Raw genomic sequence first — 22115 nt, forward strand, 5'->3', positions numbered from 1 at the left:
GTTACTTAGCAAGGCAACGTCATCAGCAAATCTGGGGTTACTGAGGTATTCTCCATTAACCCTTACTCCCACCTGTTCCCAATCCAACGTTCTGAATACTTCTTGTGAACATGCTGTAAATAATATTGGAGAGATTGTGTCTCCTTGTCTGACACCCTTCCTTATAGGTATTTTACTGCTCTCCCTATGGAGGATGATGGTAGCTGTAGACCCATTGTAGATATCCTCTAGTATTCTTACATAATGCTCATCTACCCCCTGGTTCCGTAATGCCTGAATGACTGCTAGGTTGTCGACCGAGTCAAATTTGTTCATGATAGCACAGTACATTAAAATTGGAAAAGCTCATAATAGACCATCATGGATTACGTCCTTGTACATTAAAGGGGCATATGCATAACGTACTCATAGAACTGCTGTGGAAGGTGCAAAAATTCCAGGGCTTAGATGACGAGGTAGTACAGTTCCTTATAGCCATCTAGAATGATAATAAAGCGCACCTGGCATGGGAAGCCCAGAAATGTGCACAGCAGGCCAACACCCATCCAGGACTGAAAATGGGATGCTCTTTGAGCTCGATATTGTATATGCTGTACATGGTAGAGTTAGGAAAATCTGGAAGAAAGTCAATTGGTGTTCAACCTAACGCATATGTGGGAAGGGGAAGGAGTAAAGTAGCCTGTTCCGGGAATGCCGTACGTGGATGACATTGTTCTTTTAGCTGATTACCAGAGCGTAATGCAACGGCTTATAAATATTAGTGGCGCGCAAGACACACACCTCGGGTTAAAGTTAGCACTGAAAAACCCGGAATACGGGTTTTCAATTACACTAGCACTGACGCAGCGTTAATCCAGCATGACCAATTACCAGACGTCAAGGAATATAAATATTTGGGAGTGTGAATAAGCGAAGGATAACTAAAGAACTAACTAGGAGCAACTTAAGAATGTCGGAAAGCGAAACGCAGCTTTGATGAAGCATAGAGCTGTGTGGGGGTTTAACAAATATGAAGTAGTGAGAGGAATTTGGAAATAGTAATAGTTCCGGACCTCACATTTGTAAATGCAGTACTCTGCTTAAAATCGGACGCTATAGCATGTTTTTAACCAGAGAACGGTAGGCATTTTGTGCTATAACTAACGACTAACTATCGAAGCAACCAACAACTAACAAAACAACTAACGAAGCAGTGCAGGGAGATATGGGCTGGGCGTCATTTGAAGTTCGAGAAGGTCAGAGTAAAATCTGTTTTGAGGGGAGTTTGACAGCAATGCATCAACGTAGTGGACAGCTAAGGTTTTTAGGTACCCATACATTAAAAGCCTGCGAACGCAGTAGCTAAGGAAGACTAGAAGGCTAACGATGAAATATGGAAAGAACAGTGGAAAATCAAGGACAGCCAAGGTAACTAAAAATAAGCAAAGAAGATAGCAACAAATAAATTGAGAGGAAAAAATGGAAGCTAAAACGTCGTTACAGATGTACAGGGTAGAGAAATTCCGCAACAGAAAGGAAAATTTCTGCGATAATTCGAAGGGCAGTGCTTTGCTTTCTGAGGCTAGGGCAGATTGCTTGAGAACTAAGAGCTTTGTGGGGAAGTAGACACAAAATGATGGGGTATGAGTCGTCTGCGGAAAAGAAACAAGCTGTGCGGCACAGAGTGTTGGAATGTGAGTGCGTCCATCCAAATCTACATTCGGCTTCCAGAGGCCCTATAATTTAAGGGTGGCACAGAGGGAGTTAGTTTTAGTGCTTTTGAAACGAGTTAAAGAAGATTAGAATGTTGTTGGACGAAAATCAGAGAGGGGCCTAGGACAGTTACCACCTGTAACAGAAAAAGGTATTCCGAACCTGCCCTAAGAGCATTGCTAGAATTAAACGAAGAGTATAAAATAGATATAGTAGTTCCTTTGGTAAAAAGGGATACAATTAGCAATCAATCAATCAATCAATCAATCAATCAATCAATCAATCAATCAGTCAGTCAGTCAGTCAGTCAGTCAGTCAGTCGTCAACCAACCAGTCAATCAATCAATCAATCAATCAATGAATCAATCAATCAATCAATCAATCAATCAATCAATCAATCAATCAATCAATGAACGCACTGCCACAAAAAGTCACTCCCCGACGTCGCGCCAAGCATGCCATGAACCTCGACATCATCAGGTCGTCGGTGGTTGTACCAGTTGTTGGCTTTTTTCGCCTATGTAAATAAACATTGTTTCTCTCACTATGCCTATCTACTTTATAGGGCCAGTGAAGTGCCTGACACATTTTACGAAGGCACGTGTATAGCGGACAATTATCCCTGTCCCACACGCTTCGTTATACAGGCGTTTGACTGTATTCGGAACAAAATGAAAGCGAAGGATCCGTTCTGCATGCACCTACTTTAATGAAAAAACAGACATGGTTCAATCTACGTGTACATTTTAACGCATAGAATAACGTACTTTTTCGACTGTTCTGTGAATTTATCGCTCTTGCTTTGTCAATATTCATCGTGTAAGGCTTTATTTTGTAGCATGAATCTGCAGGTTAGGCAGCATGTTCGCGGTTTGTATGAATGTGCTGGAAGTATGTATTGGTATTGCATTTTTTTATTTTACCATTTCGTTATTTGTAGAAGGCTTTTTTGCATTAAGAAATAACATGGTACAGTGGAATCCCGGTGATACGTCCCCCGGACTTACGATGACCCTGTTCTTACGACGCATCACTGCGGTCCCGGCAAACTACCCATAAAACAATGCATTAAAAACCCCGATGATATGACGGTCGGGTGCACGCGGTCCGCTTCATACGACTGACCCTGGTGCGAATAAACTGGAGGTTTTCCGATATTTACACCGCTTCACCGCCTCGTCCAGACCATCTCTATTCTTAACCCCCGTTTGACGCTGCTTGATGTGCAAAGGTCCCCATGCGGGCCAGACCACTGGCTGAATAGACGCAAGCAACCAGGGGCGTACTCATGAGCGGGCGTTAACTGCGACGGCTCCACGCGGCAGAAGTACGCCAACGCCCCAACCGCAAGAAGAACCGCAAGAAGGTTCAGGTGACAGATAGATCCTGAATTTCAAGCTCCCGTCCAGCTGCTGACGAAGGCAAAAACACATACGACGGAATCCCACGGCGACGACTGAACCGCCACTTCCCCTGCTCGCTCGAACTATGTTTCTTCATTTCACCACGCCCCATATCTCTCCGCTCTGTTTATCATTTTCTTTCAAAGCCGCGTTGTCCCTCCGCTCCTTTCTTTGCTAGAGTACCTCAATTCACGCGCGTCCGCCGCAAAGCTGGAGACACGTACGTACCTACCGTTGGCCCTGCCATTTTAGGTCACTCGCTGGCCGCCGCATCTGTAGCAAGGCGGCGTTATATTTATCACCGCAACATGGTTTACTCCCCAAGTTCGAATCATCTTATCTACTTCGCAATGCTGAGTCTTGCGGAAACTAAAAACAGCCCTGTGTTCAGCACTTTGACCCAATAGCGACGGCACTGCACTGTTCAAAGGGTGTCTCCACCATGTGCGGTAATGCCGTTATTTTTACATCTCCGCCTTGTACTATCGTTCGTTTCGATTGGCCTTGGCAATTTCACACTGGCCTTTTCCCCTCTCAATTTGCTCGACCACGTCGGTCTTACCTCGCGCGCGCAAGGCGCGGGGCTGGTGGGCTAGCTGGACGCCACGGAGAGGAGGGGCGCACAACACAGGCGTTCCTTCTTTTTAAACTTGGGATTTTAGCTATAAATTCGCGAATCACGAGAGAACGGGCTAAATATAGTAGTTTAAATAAGTTTTTAGCCCACCTGTCGCGTTAGAACGTCTACCAGGCCAGCATATGCCAGCACCCCGGTCATACGACGCTTTCGCGGGGTCCTTTGAAAGTCGTACTATCGGGGTTCCACTGTATATTCGTGGGTGCTACTGCTTTATCTAAAATAGGGCACAGTCACCGTGAAATCACTACTGACCTTTTCATTGTGGTCTTCAGTATCTGTGATGCTCCGTGAATATTTGATTAGGGTTGATATGGTTTTATGTTGGCGGGAAGATTGTGATTACAGTGGAAACCCGCTGACACGTCCCCCGGACTTACGATGAACCGCTTGGCACAACGAATCACCGCGGTCCCAGCAAACTCCCCATAGAAACAATGCGTTAAAAACCGCGATAATATAACGCTAAGGTGCACGTGGTCCGCTTCATACAACGGAACGTGGCGCTGATAAACCGGTGTTTTTCCCGTCTTTTAGATGTCTTCGCCGCCTCGCCTCGACCTTGCTTAATTCTTAACCGCCTATTGACGCTTCTTGATGCCCAAAGGTCCGCAGGCGAGCCAGACCACTTGCTGAACGGACGCAAGCAAGCAGACGAGTACTCGCGAACGGGACTTAACATTCGACGTCCTCACGCGGCAGCAGTACGCCAACGCGCCAACCGCAAGAAGTCGAAGTTCAGGTGGCAGGCCGACCGTGAATTTGAAGCTCCCGTTGAGCCGCAGACGAACGCGACGCAACCCAATGGCGATGACCGAACAGCCACTTTCCCGGCCCGCTCGATTCAGGTTTTTTCCTTTCACGACGCTGTTTCTCCCTTTATCTCTGCCTTTTGCTTATCAGTGCATTTCAAAGCCGCCTTGGCACTCCACTCTTTTCTTTGCAACAGTGCCTCAACTCACGGGCGTCCGCTGCAAGGGTGGAGCAAAATACAGGAGGCGATGGGTGGAGACACGTAACCGTTGGCACCGCCGTTTTGGGTCACTCCCTGGCAGCAAGTCAGTGACTGTAGCAAGACCGCGCTATAATGTTCGCCGTAAACCGGTTCACTCGCGAAGGCTGAATTATCTTGTCTATTTTGCGTTGCTGGGTCTTGTGGGAAACGAAAACAGCTATTTGTTCAGCCCTATGACCCAATAGCGATGGCACCGGACCGTTCAAAGGGTGTCTCCACCGTGTACTGCAAAGGAAATTTTTATTCATCTCCGCCTTGTACTATCGTTCGTTTCGCCTTGCCTTGGCAGTTTCACACTAGCCTTTCCCCCTCTCAATTCGCTTCACCACGTCAGCCTTATATCGCGTAGCGCGCGGCCTGTAGGGCTAGCTGGGAGCAATAAAGGCGAGGGGGCACAACATAGGCTTGCTTCTTTTAACTTGAGTTTTCAGCCGAAGGAGCGAAAATTGGGCAAGAACGCGCTGAATATTGTAGTTTAAATACGTTTTTAGCCCACCTGTCGCGTGAGGCCGTCCAATAGTCTGGCATTTAACCCCACCCCGGTCATACGACACCCCGGTCATAAGACGCTTTCTCGCGGTTCCTTGAAAGTCGTATTATCGGCGTTTCACTGTGTTTACATTATTATTGTATCTCCATTCTACAGCCGCTGTACAAGTACTCAAAGGAAATAAATTATGACGCCTAAAACACAACCATAGTATGATATAATTGATCATTACTATTTTTATGTGTATGATGGCATATTTTTACCTCAGCCAGGTTAACAATAGTTCCGACGCCACTGCTCGACAGGGCGGCTGAATGGGTTTTTCGATACTGTAATGTTTGCCGCGTGTGACGTTTTATCATCAAGATTCGCAGTGAACAGGAAGAAACAATGGAAAACAAGTCGATCTTCGTTTTCTTTATACTTCTCGCCGATTGTAGCAGCCTCTCGTCGCTATTCGATGTAATGGTTAAGAACATGACCTTGTTTTTGGCACATTTAATGAACCATTAGGAAATAGCGGCACTTTACTAATGACCTTTCTTTGTGTACAGCACGATCTCATTCTCGTCGTCAGGACCACAACACGAACTTTTCAGTAATTGTCAGTGGTTTGCTAATGAACCTAGTGCGGCCTTCGCCACTGTGCTGTGGTTACTGTTGGTGCACGTTTTGTCCCGCTAGCCGGGGAGCATTGCGGAGACTGCCATCTGATTCATAATTGGCGCAGTCCGGAAATTCCGTCCTGGCACTACCAAATAACGTAACTCTACATAAATGCGTGTTGGGATGTTCGACTTTTCTGCAATCTCGCTTATGGGCTGCGTTCGCAGTTTTTCTTGGTTTCATATTCTCAATTCTTTTTGTTTGGCTCGCCCAGCGTGCTGTAACGTAGACCGTGGAACTGCTCGTGGTCATCGTGACAAAAAGCACGCGCAGAAACATTATCGACAATAGAGCACGACGTCAAATAAGCACGCGACAATACAGTACAGCGACAAAACAGCATGTAAGAAAACAGGAGGCGGCAATGGAATCGGTTAGTGTAGAGTTGAATCAAGGCGACGGTCTCAAAAGGCAACAGCCAGTCTTAATCTAAACCTAACCATCCAAACCGCTTACACTGGCTGCCTACCCACAGTCACTGTAGATTACTGATAGCACACGCCTTCAAAAAGTAAATTATTGCTCATCAAGATTTTCCATAAAAGTGGGCTGTTCTGTCGATGTGCTGTTTTGTCGCTGTGCGCTTTTGTGTGATGCTGTTTTGTTGCCAGGCTGTAACGTCGGGGCTGCTGTGACGCCTCCCCTGTGCTTGCATGGTTGTACGCAACAGACACAACTTTGTGCCCCCAAGTCGGCGAAGACACGTGTCCCACAGCTGTTTAGTGTTTCCTTACCGGTAGAAGTTGTCGCAGGGGTCTGCCGCCACGTCCATAGTAGAGACGAAGGCCTCCGCATGCTGCAGGCACGATCCACTGGTGCAGAGGCTGCTTCCGGCCACCATGGCGAGCGTGGAAGACTTTCTGGCCGCGGCTGCGCTCCAGTAGAACTTCCACACTAGGGCAAGACCGATGAGGAGGACAGCAGCGAACACCAGCAGCGCCGCCAGCGCCATGTGCGCGCGCTCCTCAGGCTCCCACGGTTTCCGATCGTCGGAAATGGTGTCTGTCTCCAAGGGCCACCTTGTTTGGGACACTACGAGACTGCATACCTGCGCGGATGCATCAAGACCACGACAGTACGGTTGAAACAATTTGGCTCAGACTACCTGAATACCGGTACTCACCTACGGGGCAGAAACTTGGAGGCTCACTAAGAGGCTTCAACTTAAATTGAGAAAGACTCAGCGGGCAATGGAGCGGAAAATGATAGGTGTAACATTAAGGGACAAGAAGAGAGCGGAGTGGGTCAGGGAGCAAACTGGTGTTAAGGACATATTAGTAGAAATTAAGAAAAAGAAATGGACGTGGGCAGGGCATGTAATGCGAAGGAAAGATAACCGCTGGTCATTAATGGTAACAGAGTGGATCCCTAGAGAAGGCAAGCGTTGCAGGGGGCGGCAGAAAGTTAGATGGGCAGATGAGATCAAGAAGTTTGCGGGGATAAATTGGTCACAGTTGGCACAGGACCGAGATAATTGGAGAATAATGGGACAGGCCTTTGCCCTGCAGTGGGCGTAGATAGGCTGGTGATGATGATGATGATGACCTGAATACAAATGGAGCATTTATTGTCCCTTCGCTGTGGCCGGTTGATTATTGGGACATCCTTGTGGCCCTATGCTCACTTTCCGTAAGTAAGGAGGGTGGATGACACGGCATTTAGGAGCTGCGCTTTAAAAGAGAAGCGGGTAATATTTCTGTGAGAAGCTGTTTTGAAAGAGGATATGCAGGTGTGCACCCTCATCGCATCTTGTTGTCATATATAATGGTTAGGCGTAACTTTGGGTCTTCTGGCTAAAACCACCACAGAATTCCCCGATGATAGTGCGACTGCTTCTCATTTAGCTACATTACAACCACGCATTACCGCTGGTATGTTTACCAACCGCCACGCTCCCAGTCAGGGTTGCTACCTGTATATACACTCTAAAACAATCCGTAATTTTATGAACAAATTACGGGCGAAACGACGTTAAAATAAAGCTTCACAACTCCACGTTCCACCAGCTGTGCGATTCCCTTTTGCTGACGGGGGCGACGTGGTGAGAGTAACAATGACATACTTTTATATTTCCCTGATGTTTGCTACTGTGAATTCACTTCCGCCCAGGCACATCTAGGTGCATGGTTACATCCAAGGAGGGCTCCACAAAAGCTACACGTATTTTTCGCGATGCCATCGAAACGATGAAGCACCTCGATATACACATCATTAGTTTGCCATTGCGGCTTACTGTTTCCCACACAAGCATTTTGTCATAATAGAAGTTCAGTCCAAGGCCCCCATACCGTTCTGAGTTGAATGGCGACCCCCTCCCCTCCTCATTGCTTTGTACACATTTCATCGGGCTCGGAATATAAGGCTCCGCACTTCTGAGGTCACCAAAAAGCGCCACTTCCCATCGCTTACACATGAACGCGCTACCGCTGCGATATACGTCTTAAATAGCCACTTCCCATTAAAGTGCATTAAGCCAACCCAGCGTTTCGTCTCCTTGATGCATTCGCTGTGACGGTTGAGTCCGTTCGCATGCCTAAAGTAGGACCACAAGCCCCCATTGACGCAGCGGCCCAATTAAGCTGGTAGCTGTGCCGAAGGTGCGGCGTTATAGTTGTGAGCAGCGTAAGTGTTTCCGCCTCGTACTTCCTTGTGGCTCCACGGACTGGAGAACTGCAGAACGGACGGCTCGTGGTTTATTTCACAGCCATCAAGGGAGTGCTGCCATGTCTTGCCATTATTGGCACCGCCTTACTTTCCTATGCAATAGTCGCGAAGTTATTGCGTGCTCTATAAGTTTCCTTACTCTTTTAACATCAAAGACCTAACCTCGCTTTATTTTCTATACAGCTTTGTAGAGAATTTTGCTAGCTTCTACAGAGAAAGAAGAACTTGAAGGTAGGTCTACAATGTGTACTTTTGACATTGTATTCCGACAGAATAAGTTAATTCAGTAGCCCAGAAACCCGACGTAGTGTATTTCTTCGGCCCCGAGGGGCCGACAAAAAGGAGATGCCTCAAACAATAAATTGGTGAAAGATGATCTGGATTCGCAGTGGTAAAGACAAGTGTATATAGCCACGGAATGCACATATGGAAAACATTATATTTCTGAGGGTTGTCAAATGCGTGCAATACCACCACCATGACCCGCCGCGGTGGCTCAGTGGCTAAGGCGTTGTGCTGCTAAGCACGAGGACGCAGGTTCGCGCGCAGGCGGCGGCGGCCGCTTTTATGATGGAGACGAAAAGCAAAAACGCCCCTGTGTACTAGATTTCGGCGCACGTTAAAAATTAATCCGGAGCCTTCCGCTACGGCGCGACTCATCGCCTGCGTTGCGTCGGCTCATTAAACCCTACAATCAATCAATTACCACCACCATGACATCTAATTTGTATTTGACATGGTCACTTCATCTCATTTTGTCGCAGCTATGTGTTCAATGAACTTAGGGCGCTGATAGAAATACCAAAAACACAGGCGATTTAACTTTCCCTTTTGAGAATAAAATGAAATAGCATTTATTGGTTGCTTGATTGATTGTAGGGTATAACGAGCCGACGCTAGACAGGCGATGAGGCGCGCCGTACTGGAGGGCTCCCGATTAAATATGACAACCTGGGGATTTTTAAGGTGCGCCGAAATCTTAAAGACACGAGCGTTTTTGCTTTCCGACTCCATCAGGAAAGCGGCCGCCGCGGCCGGGAATCGAACCCCCGTTCTTGGGCTCAGCAGCACAACGCCATAGCCACTGAGACACCGCGGCGGGTAAAAATGACCAAGCATGTTTCAATCAAGTGCGATATTTAGGGACACATGCTAGATTATCGACTAGCTGGTTAGTGTATTGCAATTTTTTTCCTGCCACCAAGTTCGAAATTTTATTTTGGGGCTACCATCACGCTTGACAGACGACTGCCGGCTTGCAGGTATGTAGAATGCATCAGGGGATGCGTTACAGCCCGAACTGGTGAAGAAAACTACTAACACAAACCCCATAGGGGCTACCTCAAAGTCTATTTGCCATATCTGAGTAGCGGGCAATAAAGGACCCGCTGTTCTAAAATTGCAACCTCTATATAGCGTGTGGGGCGAACAGCCAGTTTGCGAAATAGCCCAGTCAGGCTAAGATTATACTCACGCTACAAGAGTGCCTTCGTTTCCGGGCCGGTGAAGAGGTGTTTGAAGGACTCCTAGTTGAGCTTCCGGTGGGGGAAGGTAGGCGTCCGTCCAGGGATGCTGCATCGTCATACGGCGGCCGGTCAAATCGGCTCTCCGTTACTTCGGGAGAAGACGTCGGCCAATGTGGAAACCGCAGTTTAGGCGGCGTTGCTGGCACCAAACTGGACACAGATCATGACATAATGCGTAAGCACTGCGCGCGGATATGCTCACATGCTCCGCTTGGTGCGCATGCAGCAACTAAAAGGCGGACCATAATGCGTGCCTTATTCGCGGATCCTTCAATCCAGGGGATGCGAGCTTTTATTCGCGCGTAGCATTTCTGAACAACTAGAAAGCAGGAAAACTGGTGATTACTGGGGCTGGTTATCGAACTTCTGGCATAAAAGAAATATATAAAAAAGATTTCGACAACAGGTATCTCAAAAAGTACTTAACCCAGACAGGAGATCAATCCTGTAAGGAGTAACGACGCGTGATATAGTGGAAACCACGGTTTTAAATATAGAAAGACGGGGTAGTAGGGCCACCAGTATGTCTTTTCCGGCGAACACTTCCCGAGTATTAATGTTGTTCTACGCGAAGATGGGCAAAAAGTGGTCGGTATTCACTAAGAAACACTGCGTTGTATTCAATGTGAGATTGAAATATATACAGCATAGAATGCTCCCAAAAAGTGTTTCATCTTTTCGGGACACTTGTGGTTATTACCTAGTGCGCCTTAAAATGCTTTCACTCGAATGATATTCACAACTATTTGTCACCTATCATCGGCACTAGCAACTGCCAGCTTAGGGGCTTTTGTACCGCCCTTCTCCAGTACGCGGGTTTCTAAATCTATACACAGTGTGGTACGCAGGATTCAATTAAGAAGGCGGAGGCTCGAGTCCTCAAGAAAAAAAGAGAGAGAGAAAACTTAAAAGGAGGAAAGAAGCAAAAAGCCACAAAAGAAAGAGGGGAAGAAATCAACATCCCCTGAGTAGTTGGTATCCGTCGTTCGATATGCAGCGGTGACACTGAACTTGTAGGAACAGCTGAAACACACTACAATTCGCGGATCGTGTACGATAAAAAAAAATGTTTAGTTCCCTTCCGCTTTCTGAAGATGAACGACCAGCGGTTCTGTGCGGCTCAATGTTAGTTCTCTCAGCGGATATTTGTCATGTAATTGGCGTCAGGATAGTTCCGGTAAAACAACAGTCTCAGCCGTTTTCTGTAACCGTACGCCCGCCTTCTATGGCCATATATTGGCAGCATGCAGTAATTCGGTAACATTTACAAATTCACTGTGGCCTCACTGATTATGGCAAGTAAATGAAACTCGGTGCAATGATAGAGTCGTCTCAGCAGCTAGTTGTCACACAATGTTTTTGGGATACGTTTGATAGCACAAATATTAGAGCCGCTTCTATAACCGAACTCCCTTCATAGATCCTCATGCTTCACTGTTCAACACACAATGTGGAAAAGCAAGCTTACAAAGACCACGCTGACACAGATCTTCTCAAAGCCGGCTTCAGCTCTAAGCACAAAGGCATTGCTGAGAAGACAATTTTCTAAGGCAATATAAGCCGTCTTGTATTAAAATATAATCGGTTTTCTCGGGCGGAGAAAGCTGCTCCGGAGGGGCGTGGCAGACACCAGGACAGACTGTCGTCAAGCACAGCCCTAGAACAGCTCCGCCATTAAAAAGTCGCATAAAATTCTGAAACCGGTACTCAGCCATTTCGACGTCCGTAGAGACCAACCAGGTTGCGTATTACAGGGAAAGCTTATAGATGTGGATGAGGTGTAGGGGTTCGCTGAATTCTCTTCACCACATGCTCTCACAGCCTGGTCGCGACTTACACTCTATGCATGTATGTCTCCCACCAAGTTCATCGACGACCTTTTTTATGAATTTTACCCTCAACGATCCCTCCCCCCAGAAGAAAAACACACCTCGACGAGTCGTACCTGAAGGAATTCGAAGGGCGGCGGGCTCTCTTCAACGCAGGGGAGGGAGAGCTGGTTGGTTCCGCTGTGTGAGCTTCAGACGCCGGCGCTCCAGCAAGGGGGATTCTTCTACGAGACATCCTGAAATAATCCGGCCAAGACCTGTTCGGTGCACCTGAAGATGGGAACTGGCTGTGGTTGACGCTGTTTATCTCAGCGAGCTCGCTTCCATTTACGCGATCGTTTCTAGCAAAAGATGACGAATATAACCGAAAGGGTACTGATGATGTTGGTTAAAGCGACAATGATGATTGTTGCTTCCGGTATTTGAGGCTGCTACGCGAAGAAAGGCCGATGGTTCGGCATAAAAAATGCTCTTTCCCAGCCTTCTAGATGACGTGGAAAACAACTGTGGAAGAGCATTTTTCTTACCGTCGCATTGGTCTTTCTTCGCGCAGCAGCGTGAAAGACGAAAAAACAATTATCACTATTGCAATTATAATATTATCAGAGTGTCTCCACGCCAGTTACAAGCGTGCGTAAGGTACCTTCATGGGAGTGACCAAAAGAACGTGCTTAAGAGAATGCTCTAAGTGCAGTGAAAAAGCTTTATGTGAACCCTGTTCCCCTACTTTTGTTCCCAAATCACACAACGGGGCCTCTTGGCCTCCTTCCTCCAATGAAGTCATCCATTTCGTTCCACAGCTGTCTGCACGCTACAATTTGTTGTGCGAAAGGGCTAGATCCCTATCCCTGCTAGTTTTGCAGGGAAATTTGTGAAGCCTGTTTTGTGAGTGAGTGATTACGGCGTTTAACGCGCTAGTGCAACACAGGCGATGAGGCACGCCGTAGTCGAGGGCTCCGCATTAATGTTCACTTCCTCGGGATATTTAATGTGCACCGAAATCTCGAACGCACGGGCGTTTCCGCTTTTTGCCTCCAGCAGAAAAGCGACCGCCGTGGCCAGGAATCGAATCCTTTAGATCAACAGCCCAATGCCTTAGCCACGGAGCCACCACGGTGGGTAAGCCTGTTTAGTGAAGCCTCTTTTGTGTAGCGTCCGTATTTTCCCGTATAAAGGTATCCTGCGCTAAGGTTGACGCACAGGAAATGGAAGGGGCGACGCTGGCATGCGACGGCTTGACGTTAGGCTTTTACGTCACGTTCTGGGGCGACTGTCGTGCGTCGTTAACCGCACCTCGATGTACAAGGGGCACGGCTCGACTTGTAGAGGTTACATTGCGCTGATAGGAAGCAGCCTTTTTGTCCTAAGGCAACTGTCCCCGACTGGCAGAAAATAGCTGGAAGCGGCGAGGAACAACTGCTTGAGAAAGTGCCTTGACCTTCCTGCGGGCTGGTCATGTTGTGGGGCTTTTGCAGAAGCTGGCTGGCGCCCATGGATGTGTTACGGCTTCAACAGACGCTACGTAATTATTTGAGGCACAGGTTACATTCCACAACCCATTCCAGGATGGTAGTGCGGATCAAGATACTTCCAGCTCTGTACAAACAATAGGGTCACATCAAGCACCGCAGACCATGCCACTGGATTTTCCGTCACGGAGCCCGTCACCTGTTACCATAAAATATTCTATACCCTGAATGGATTCAAACAAGCGCATATCACAAAATGTCCTACTTCGGATCACACTTGTGCATATTAACAATTTTTACTCAGCAACGACCCATATTTTTACAGAGGGATCGACAACATCTGAGCGCAGTTCTTCAAGATTTTTTATTCCCTCAGCTGACAAATCACCGCATTACCATCTTGAGCCAGCGACTTCGCCACCTTATGGAATCAAAGAAGCCACCCTGTACATGCTTCGTCACCCACCAACACAGTGGACCATTTTCACAGATTCGAAAGCCACTTTACAGAGCCTGGGATGTGCTAACTACTTCAGCATCAACGACCACATCCAGCACATAGTAAAATACCTTCACCATCTGCGTACGCTGCAGGCCGTCGCGTAACCCTTCAGTGGCTCCCCGGACACTGTGGTACTGTGGTGTACTAGGAAATCAGAGAGCAGATAGGATTGCACGCAGGGGCCTACAAAAGGAAAATAAAAGAAAGATGTTCTTTACAAAAATGATACGTCAGCTATGACCAAGGTACGAGCTCTGGCAGAAACCGCTTATGGTCCCTTCCAGAACATCATCATGATTCTCTATTCTCAATTAACCCACAATTCGGATTGAGGCTGTCAGAACGGCTACTTCAAGGGGTGGAAATTTATTTCATAGACTGCGACTTAATGCGGCGTTCAGTAAAGCCTACTCAGATCGCATAGGCCACCAGAGTGCACGCCCATACGCAACAACTGTGGCTCCCCCGAAACCATAGAGCACGTCCTCCTAGAGTGCTCCGCCTACACCGACGCAAGGAGCCGGTGACAGCAGAAGATAAAATATCTTCACCCTGGACCAATTACGCTGCAGCCTGATACATGGACCATGGCATTCTCCGTACTCTCAGCGTAAAGTCCTGGATGCGTTATCTGGCGATCTTGAAGATATTGGCTCAGACATTGGCTGAGGCATTATAGCCCCGTCTCGGAAAGTCCTCGCTACATCCAATGCCCCTATATGACGCTATTTCTTTTTAAAACGAAAATCTTTTATGCCGGGGTACACAAACCTCGCCGACGTCATATGCGTCACGGAAACGACATCACCCGAAAAGTTCCATTGACGCGGCGGCGCTAGGATTCCACCCCACTATCACCCTGGCAGCAACGGGAGGTGTGAAACGCTCTGCCAACTGAACCATGAAGGCCAGCCCGCACGGCAGCACGAACGTGCCTTCTGTCATTCCCTTTAACTTTACCATTCGCCGTCTATAAGAGGTGACGCAAAGTAGTGCGTCATGACTCTAATGAGACTGATAGTTGGCGCCTCGATAGGGCAGCGTATAGCAGCGTAAGCTGCTGTGTTTATCCGTCTGCTAAACCCTGCGAACAGAGCTCCGAACTCGGCCGCTCGCGTTCCACAAGATGAGTTTGTCGAAAGGCAAGCGTCTGGCGTACATGCTACGGAGCAGGAACAGTGTGGTCGCAGCTTTGCCGAAGCGACCCGCCAGCAGGTCTTCGCTCGACAAGCACACCACGATACTGCTGCCCACCCCCAAATCATGCTCATTTCGCTGTAGCGGACCGTGACTCCACGAAACGATTCGCTGACAATCCGTTCGGTTTCGTTCGCACGGTTTGCGAGTGCCGGGAGTTTCAATCGGATTTACGCAATGCTCCGGCAGTGTAATCCAGTGTCTAATGTTGATGCGTCTAACGGTGCCATACCAATGAAATATAAATAGCCATGTGCAAGTTCATATCGATGCGCCATAAACATTCAAATGCTCCTGTGAAGGCAGATTTCAATTTCCTGTCTTACCGATTCCTATGAAAGAAAGATCAACCGCATTTTTGTTAATAACGGTAGTTTGGTGTGTTGTAAGTCGGTTTTACAACAGGGATCAGCCTCTCACCACAATTATTTACGTTCTGCATCACGCCGGAAGTGCGGCCGGCTTGGGCGTACAGGTGAAGCCGGCCTGTACGCCCTCAACCATTTACAAAGCAGCCAATGAATAAAACAATAAATTACTTAGAGCCCAAGCACCGCGAAAGTCCGCACCAAGAAATCCGCTTCAATTTTTTCTGAATCGTGTTCGCGTGCTGTGAACCTCAATGAATTCTTACGAATCCAACACGCGGACATTACCCGATGTGATGTGTTGGACAACGCTGTATAGCAGGAATTAATGCTGTTTTTTGTATAAAATTGCTTGGTTTGGGCAGCAAAAGCATCTGCAAATTTTCCGAAGCAAGAAAGTGTTACAAAAGAAAATGCCATATTACGTATAACGCGGAGAAATTCTAGAGAGGGCAATTGAACTCCGGTGAAAGAGAAAAAAAACGCGGCCGAGATTTTTGTTTGCTGCATTCGGGTCTTCTCTGGCGTTGAGTGCAATTGCAGCAGTGTGAGAAAATCGAGTGGAGGAATTGAATTTAATTCCCCTCACTTCCCTCTCTTTAACCACACCTGCACTCCCACCACCGACCTTGCGAATCCGTATCATTTTCGTTTGTCGACGTCTCTTTACTTTGTATAAAGGCTCCGAGTGTTCACCAAATCTCTCTGCTTCTGCTAGCGCAGAAAACTAATGCCTTTTATCATGAGATCACTTCCGCCTGATAGAAAAGACGCTGGAATGTACGCTGGCAATTCATTCATTCGCAACAAAAATATTTGCATCATATTTGCATCATAGAAGTCATGCTAACTGTGTTATGGGCGTATGAAGATTTGGTTTCGGGCTATTTGTTTCAGAAATTCGAATAAAAAACAGCACGGGCAAATAAGGACGCAGACTGGGGGTAAGCTGCGCATTTTCTCTTAACCACCATCTCCGTCTTTCTTTGCTCGCGCATATTGGTGTGTCAATTATTTTTGGAAACAATAATAACATGAAACAAAGTACCCTAGCACGGACACGGTGGTTGCCGAAAACGACGTACCGCAGATGTCCGAACCTTCAGCAAATGGTACCGCCTCCGAACGTCTTACAAAAATTTATGTCGTGAGCCTTAGCGTCTGGAGGCTACTGCCACACTTTGCATCGGCGACGTTTCTTGTCCCCGACCTGATATTCTATAATAAAGCCTGAAAAATCTCAAACGAATGAATCTATATATACCCCTGAAACAGCGGTTGTAAAGCGACAGAGGGATATATACGACGCAGCACTTTGTGAACGCCGCAGCCTTTTTGTGACGCGCAGCATTTCTGCACAGCTGCGGAAAAAGTCATTATGACTATAAGTAAAAGTTACTTTCTGGCATACACGCACACATACACATATGCGGATACAACACTCGCACACAAACACACCCACATACTCACGCGATCATTCAGCGGCACACGCAGAAACACTTGCACTCCTACTAACCTTTCCCGTGCCTTTGAGGCTTGTTCACAAGTCCTAGGATACCGAAAGGATCCTCTGAAAAACGTTGAATTTGTCAACACTGCTTTTTCAGGACATTTAATGCTGTTTTGTCCTCGCTAACAGGGAGCGTGAAGTGCTTTCAGCCTCCCCGAAGTTTAGGCCACCAGGTGTCTTTTATATGAAAGCAGAATTTTGTATTGGGTTGTGGCCGTCACGAAGGTTTTCAGAATTATTTAACGCTAATAAGACCTCATGTGAGATTCTTACTTTATCGGCTCCACGTGTATGAGTGGTCACCTCTCTGGTTTCCAGATCATAAAAATATTTTAATTGGTATTCTGCAATTATTTCACTAAGTTGCCCTCACAGCGAAAGTGGCCTACTCTCATTCAATCTTGTTTACGGACGGGCGAATTGCAAACCTGACAGAATTATATTCTGGTACCAAGAAAAGAAACGCACGTGCGCTATTCCCGAAAACACAGCAGGTAAACGCGACGCGAGTAAGTAGGGCGTTACCCTTAAGCTCCTCGCTGTTGTTGTCAACGCAGGTGGTTCAACCAGCGGGGAATGTCCACCATGCCCTTATACCGAGACACGTGTCATAAAACACTGGCTGTGCCGCAGCCTTCGGAGCCTGCCGCGAACCGCCTGACTAAAAAATGCTTAGTATGCAAATTTTCAATTCGATGCGTTTTATGTTGCCACCAGTTTACCTGGAGTAGGGTAATTCAGTAATATCCGAAAATGTGCTGACCCTCCCGGCCGCCAGAAAGAGGCTCGTCAACACCTTTACCTTGTTTATTGTTCTCGCATTTGCTTTTTTCCGCAAGGCGTCAAACAGCAGTGATTATATTGGCGGCATTCCATACAGTGATGTTTACTAGCAGGCTGACAGCAGGGGATTCACCTCATCTGTTCTGTGCCCTCAGTCGCGTCGCAGCTACAGCTGGGGGACGATGTGCGATAAAGGCGGATACAGAGTAAAGGCGAGTTCAAGCGCGTGTATCCTCCGACGTGAATTTATTCCTGCTTCGCGTGTACAAAACCCCAAAATTTACGGCCTCAAAACATCAGTTCGGCGTTGGTCACCATTACAGCGAACGAACTGACTCAAGTAGAGCTCCGCAAAGCGAACAATCAACGTCCAGGTACGAACATTAAAAAATTCGTTTGCATAGATTTTTAGGATGGCTACTTTCATAGTGACATCCATGCGTCCACTTGCTCCTTACAATGCTCATTTCTGAGTGATTTTGTATGTGTGTGTGTACATATGACAGAATACTCGTTTTATAAGACCAAAGTATTTTGGTCGCCATGTACAGGTTAAGAAGGATGATGAGTGATGAAAAGAGTAAAACGTAGCAGAAAATGAGCGTGATGCGTTTAGCATCAAATTCACGGAGGGGACATCCAGTGCCGGATTAGGAAACTTTGGGGCCCGGGGCTACTGCGTCCTTGGGGCCCTAATTATGATGATGAGTATGATGATGATAATGATTCCGCTTTAATAGGCGAAAATTTTCCAAGCCCGTGTTATGCTCTCTGATCAGTGATAAATTATCATTATTTTACGCTTTCCTGAAACTAATTTCTTGGCTTGATGCCTAGTATTATATAACGGATTTTATCAGGCGTAAAAGTTAGTACGGTTTGATTGCCGGTCCATCACAGATTCCCAATTAATCGAGCAGCCGTGTCGGCCTGCACATGCCATGGTACAGAAGAGTATTTTCTTACAAGAAGCGTATTTTATTAAGCCTGTAAGGTTTTAGTTTTATTGTGAAGTTCTCCACATATGGGAGGGCTCAAAGTCCGCGCAGGCAGCTGTCACTCACAGACATCTGCCAAACAGTTAGCCGCCACGGCTTACGGGCCAGAATCCTGTAGGTTAGCCGCGCAGACGAGAAAGCACGCGGCGGTTAGAACACGCGCCACCTTTGAAGGAAGTTGGGAGGGGGGCGGCGGGGGGGCTCTGACGTGTCGCGCAACGCAACCTTCCTATTGCGGTACGATTAACACAAAGACGATGATAAGCAGAAAAATGTCGCTTTTTTGGGCTGGGGAGCGGTCCGCTTCGTGGGTGGGTTTGCGCATGGCCGTCGAACTTTCAGCGGCGATGAACTCCTGTTGCGCAGCTGGGATGGTCTTGCTAGTCGCCAAGCCGTTACACATTAACGGGTCCCCTTTGGGTTGGAGAGCAACAGGTGAGCACGAGAGATGGCATCAGACAACAGTTTACTAGGGATAGAATGTTGTCGGTACAAAACCTACACTCGCCAAAATGCTATAAACAATAGGTAAAAAACAAATGACGTTTCGGGGCCCGTACAGGTCCCTTGTTCACATATGAAGCCGATTTGTACCGACAATGTTTGTACCGACAATGTTTGTACTGACCACATTTGTACCGACAATGTTATTTCATCGCCAGACGAGTTTTCGTCGAACCTTGGACTACAAGGGATAGAATGTCTCTGCTCACCCCCGCGCTGCTGCTCCCGTCGGTGCCACGCAACAGTTCCAGCAGTCAGTAGTTGTAGATCGGTCGGGTTGTTGTTCGGTCGTAACTGGCAGTGGAAACACGCTGAAGCTTCTCGTTTAGATTCGGGGTCTACGACGAAGGCGAGTGTGGGTGGACCTCTCGCATTCGAGTCCTCAACACATCAACCGCGTCCACTGTTTTCCCGCGCTCCTTTGGGGGTTCCTCTCCTTCGGCCGCCGGGCCCAAGCTGGACCAGATCTGCGGACCGCCCTTTGGACCGCGCCGTCCGCCGTCTTATTCCAAAGCGAAAAGCGCCTACGGGGACAAACAGCTTACCGCCGAGTCGCGGCGGAGGTCCGTTTTCAAGACGGCATCGAAGGGGTCGCACGCAGGATATGTTTTTAAGTGGACACAGCTTTCGTCATCCCGAAAGGAAACAGACGTTGTTGTTGCTTTGTTTGGCGTCCACGCCTGAGCTCTTCACACCGCCTAGGCCTGCTGATTCCCCAGCTCGAAGGGAGCCGCTAGGGTCGGGCTGGTCAGGCGGCCTCTGCGTCCGCGCGGAGTGGCGCCTAGAGAATTACGCTACGAATGGAGTCGCGCGGACATGTGGTTTCCGCAACGCTTGTTGCACAGACAGTCTGTAGAGGCTACAGCACACAGGCGCGGGCTGAAGCGGCGGTGAAGCCTAACGACCCCGCGAGTGGCCTGCACAACCTTTGAACATTTAAATAACCATATATACGCTGACCATTGAGCGAGAAATATCGTGTCAATATCAATCACGCTTATGCGACTCAACTAATCCACTAGCTTTATTAAACGGGTCGTCATCGCAATGAACTTCCTTGTCAAGCGCTATACATTGAAATTTGTGGCAGAAACTGTATGAGCCCGTAGGGCAGTGCTTGAGTTGTCAATAATTACATATAACGTCCCTCAGGCTTAAACAATTTACAATGTTCTTCAGACATTATTTCATTATGCGCATGCCTGACCCTTTCTTATACCTAAACATGCGCGCGCCGAAACGTCCGCGTACCTAGATGACCGTGTACCGAAAAGACTACCGAAACGACCTGTACCGAAAAAGACTGGAGCCGAGATCGGGGCCTTTTTTATGTGGCTTCTTAGGCCCGGTAAACCTGTGTACCCACGACTTTTGATCCAAGACGTCTTCTCAAAAATCTCGGTAAAATAAGGAAGAGGAGTAGGAATAACTAAATTAAATTGAAATGGACTCGAAGGTTGACAACCATAACGTGAGGGGCCCCCCACTCCTCCCCACCGGTCACGAGTTAGTCAGCTTCGGTGTGAAGGTGAGGTTGAAGCTCCTACCTTCAACTTCCAATGCGGGCAGCGAGCACACTCAAGATATTTTTTTTTTCATATGATTGAGTGGGGCCCCTGACAGCTGGGAGCCCGGGGCTGCAGCCCCCGTAGCCCCCACCTTAATCCGGCCCTGGGGACATCCCATCTCAAAGTTACCAAACGAAGTGTGTTAGGTCTTACACGTAAAGCACTGAACTGAGAACAGGTGCACCATCCGAGCAACGAATCAGTACTAAATAACGCAGTTAGCTTTTGGAAGGGAGAGTTGGCAGTAGGGAAGTAAATAAAACTTTCGGGGGCAAAGAATGGATTAGGGTGACAAAGATTGGCTGCAGTTAAAACATGCAGTCTCCATATTGAAATCTACACAAATGGCCTAGCCATGATGATAGGCATGATGACGACGGAGACGATGTTGCTTGGAGAATTCAGACGTTGCAGTACTATTTTGATGTAGCACCGAAGTAATGATGGCATTAGGTCCATATGTCAATATCATTGCATTTTATATAAGAAAAGCTTAGTTTTTCTAGGATAGGTGATACTTTCTCGGTCTTGCGTAAATGTTATATTCTCAACTTAAGCACCAGTAAAAATGGGTGCTTGAATAGTGTCAGTAACTTAACGGTTCTCCAACGACTTCAAAGAAATGGTGCAGTTTCAAATTTGAAAGCAGCAACATTGTTGTGCAATTGCGATTCTGAGAAGAGCAAGACTGACTAAAAACGCCTTAGAACTGATTAAACACGCGCCTACCTGAGTAATAAAATGTGCAACTCGGACCACCTCTTAACAAGCTTCTAGGAAGGTTTATAAATGAGAAAAAAGGATGAGTGAAACTTCATTTTGTGATAAGAATAAGAGAGGGTTACAGCCGGTGACCCTGCTGTTCCGGGACCCAATTGGTCAAGGCCGCCGCTCTCGCCCGTTGAGCTAGAGCCATTTGAGACTCCCGACCCGACCAATTGAGCACGGCTGCCTCCCATGCCTCTCTGGTAAGGAAAGGGTTGGGGGATAACGCAGGGTTGCTATGACATTCCCACACCATGTGGAAGGTATCCGACACCTCCCAACAGTGCACAAATGGAAGCACAACTGGGAATGGAAGCACAAGGGGATATCAGTTTGGTGTTTAGTTGGTTGGAAAATTTTGGCTCGGTAGTAATTATAGTCCCGTATTCCTCCCATATAAATGCCACAAGTACTTGTCAAACATTTGTCATGCGAGATACTAACAAAACAACCCAAATTGACAACACCAATGTGGTTTATCATTAGACACCGGATTTTCAGCCAAGTCTTGGAAAGCAAGCGCTAGCAG

At 47.5% G+C, this 22115-nt stretch overlaps 1 protein-coding gene across 1 annotated transcript in view; it reads left to right on the forward strand.

Annotated features, from left to right (window-relative positions):
• Positions 1-17867: 17867 nt before the first annotated feature.
• The window catches only part of LOC144147276 (ficolin-2-like), a 42260-nt gene continuing 38012 nt past the window's right edge, over positions 17868-22115 (forward strand). Inside the window, exon 1 of the mRNA XM_077679374.1 lies at positions 17868-18125. The gene's annotated coding sequence lies outside the window, so the exon portion shown is untranslated. The remainder of the gene's footprint in view (positions 18126-22115) is intronic.

Source organism: Haemaphysalis longicornis, unplaced genomic scaffold (genome assembly GCF_048455015.1).
Source record: "Haemaphysalis longicornis isolate Haplotype H1 unplaced genomic scaffold, Haemaphysalis longicornis Haplotype H1 scaffold_7, whole genome shotgun sequence".
Lineage (NCBI taxonomy): Eukaryota > Metazoa > Arthropoda > Arachnida > Ixodida > Ixodidae > Haemaphysalis > Haemaphysalis longicornis.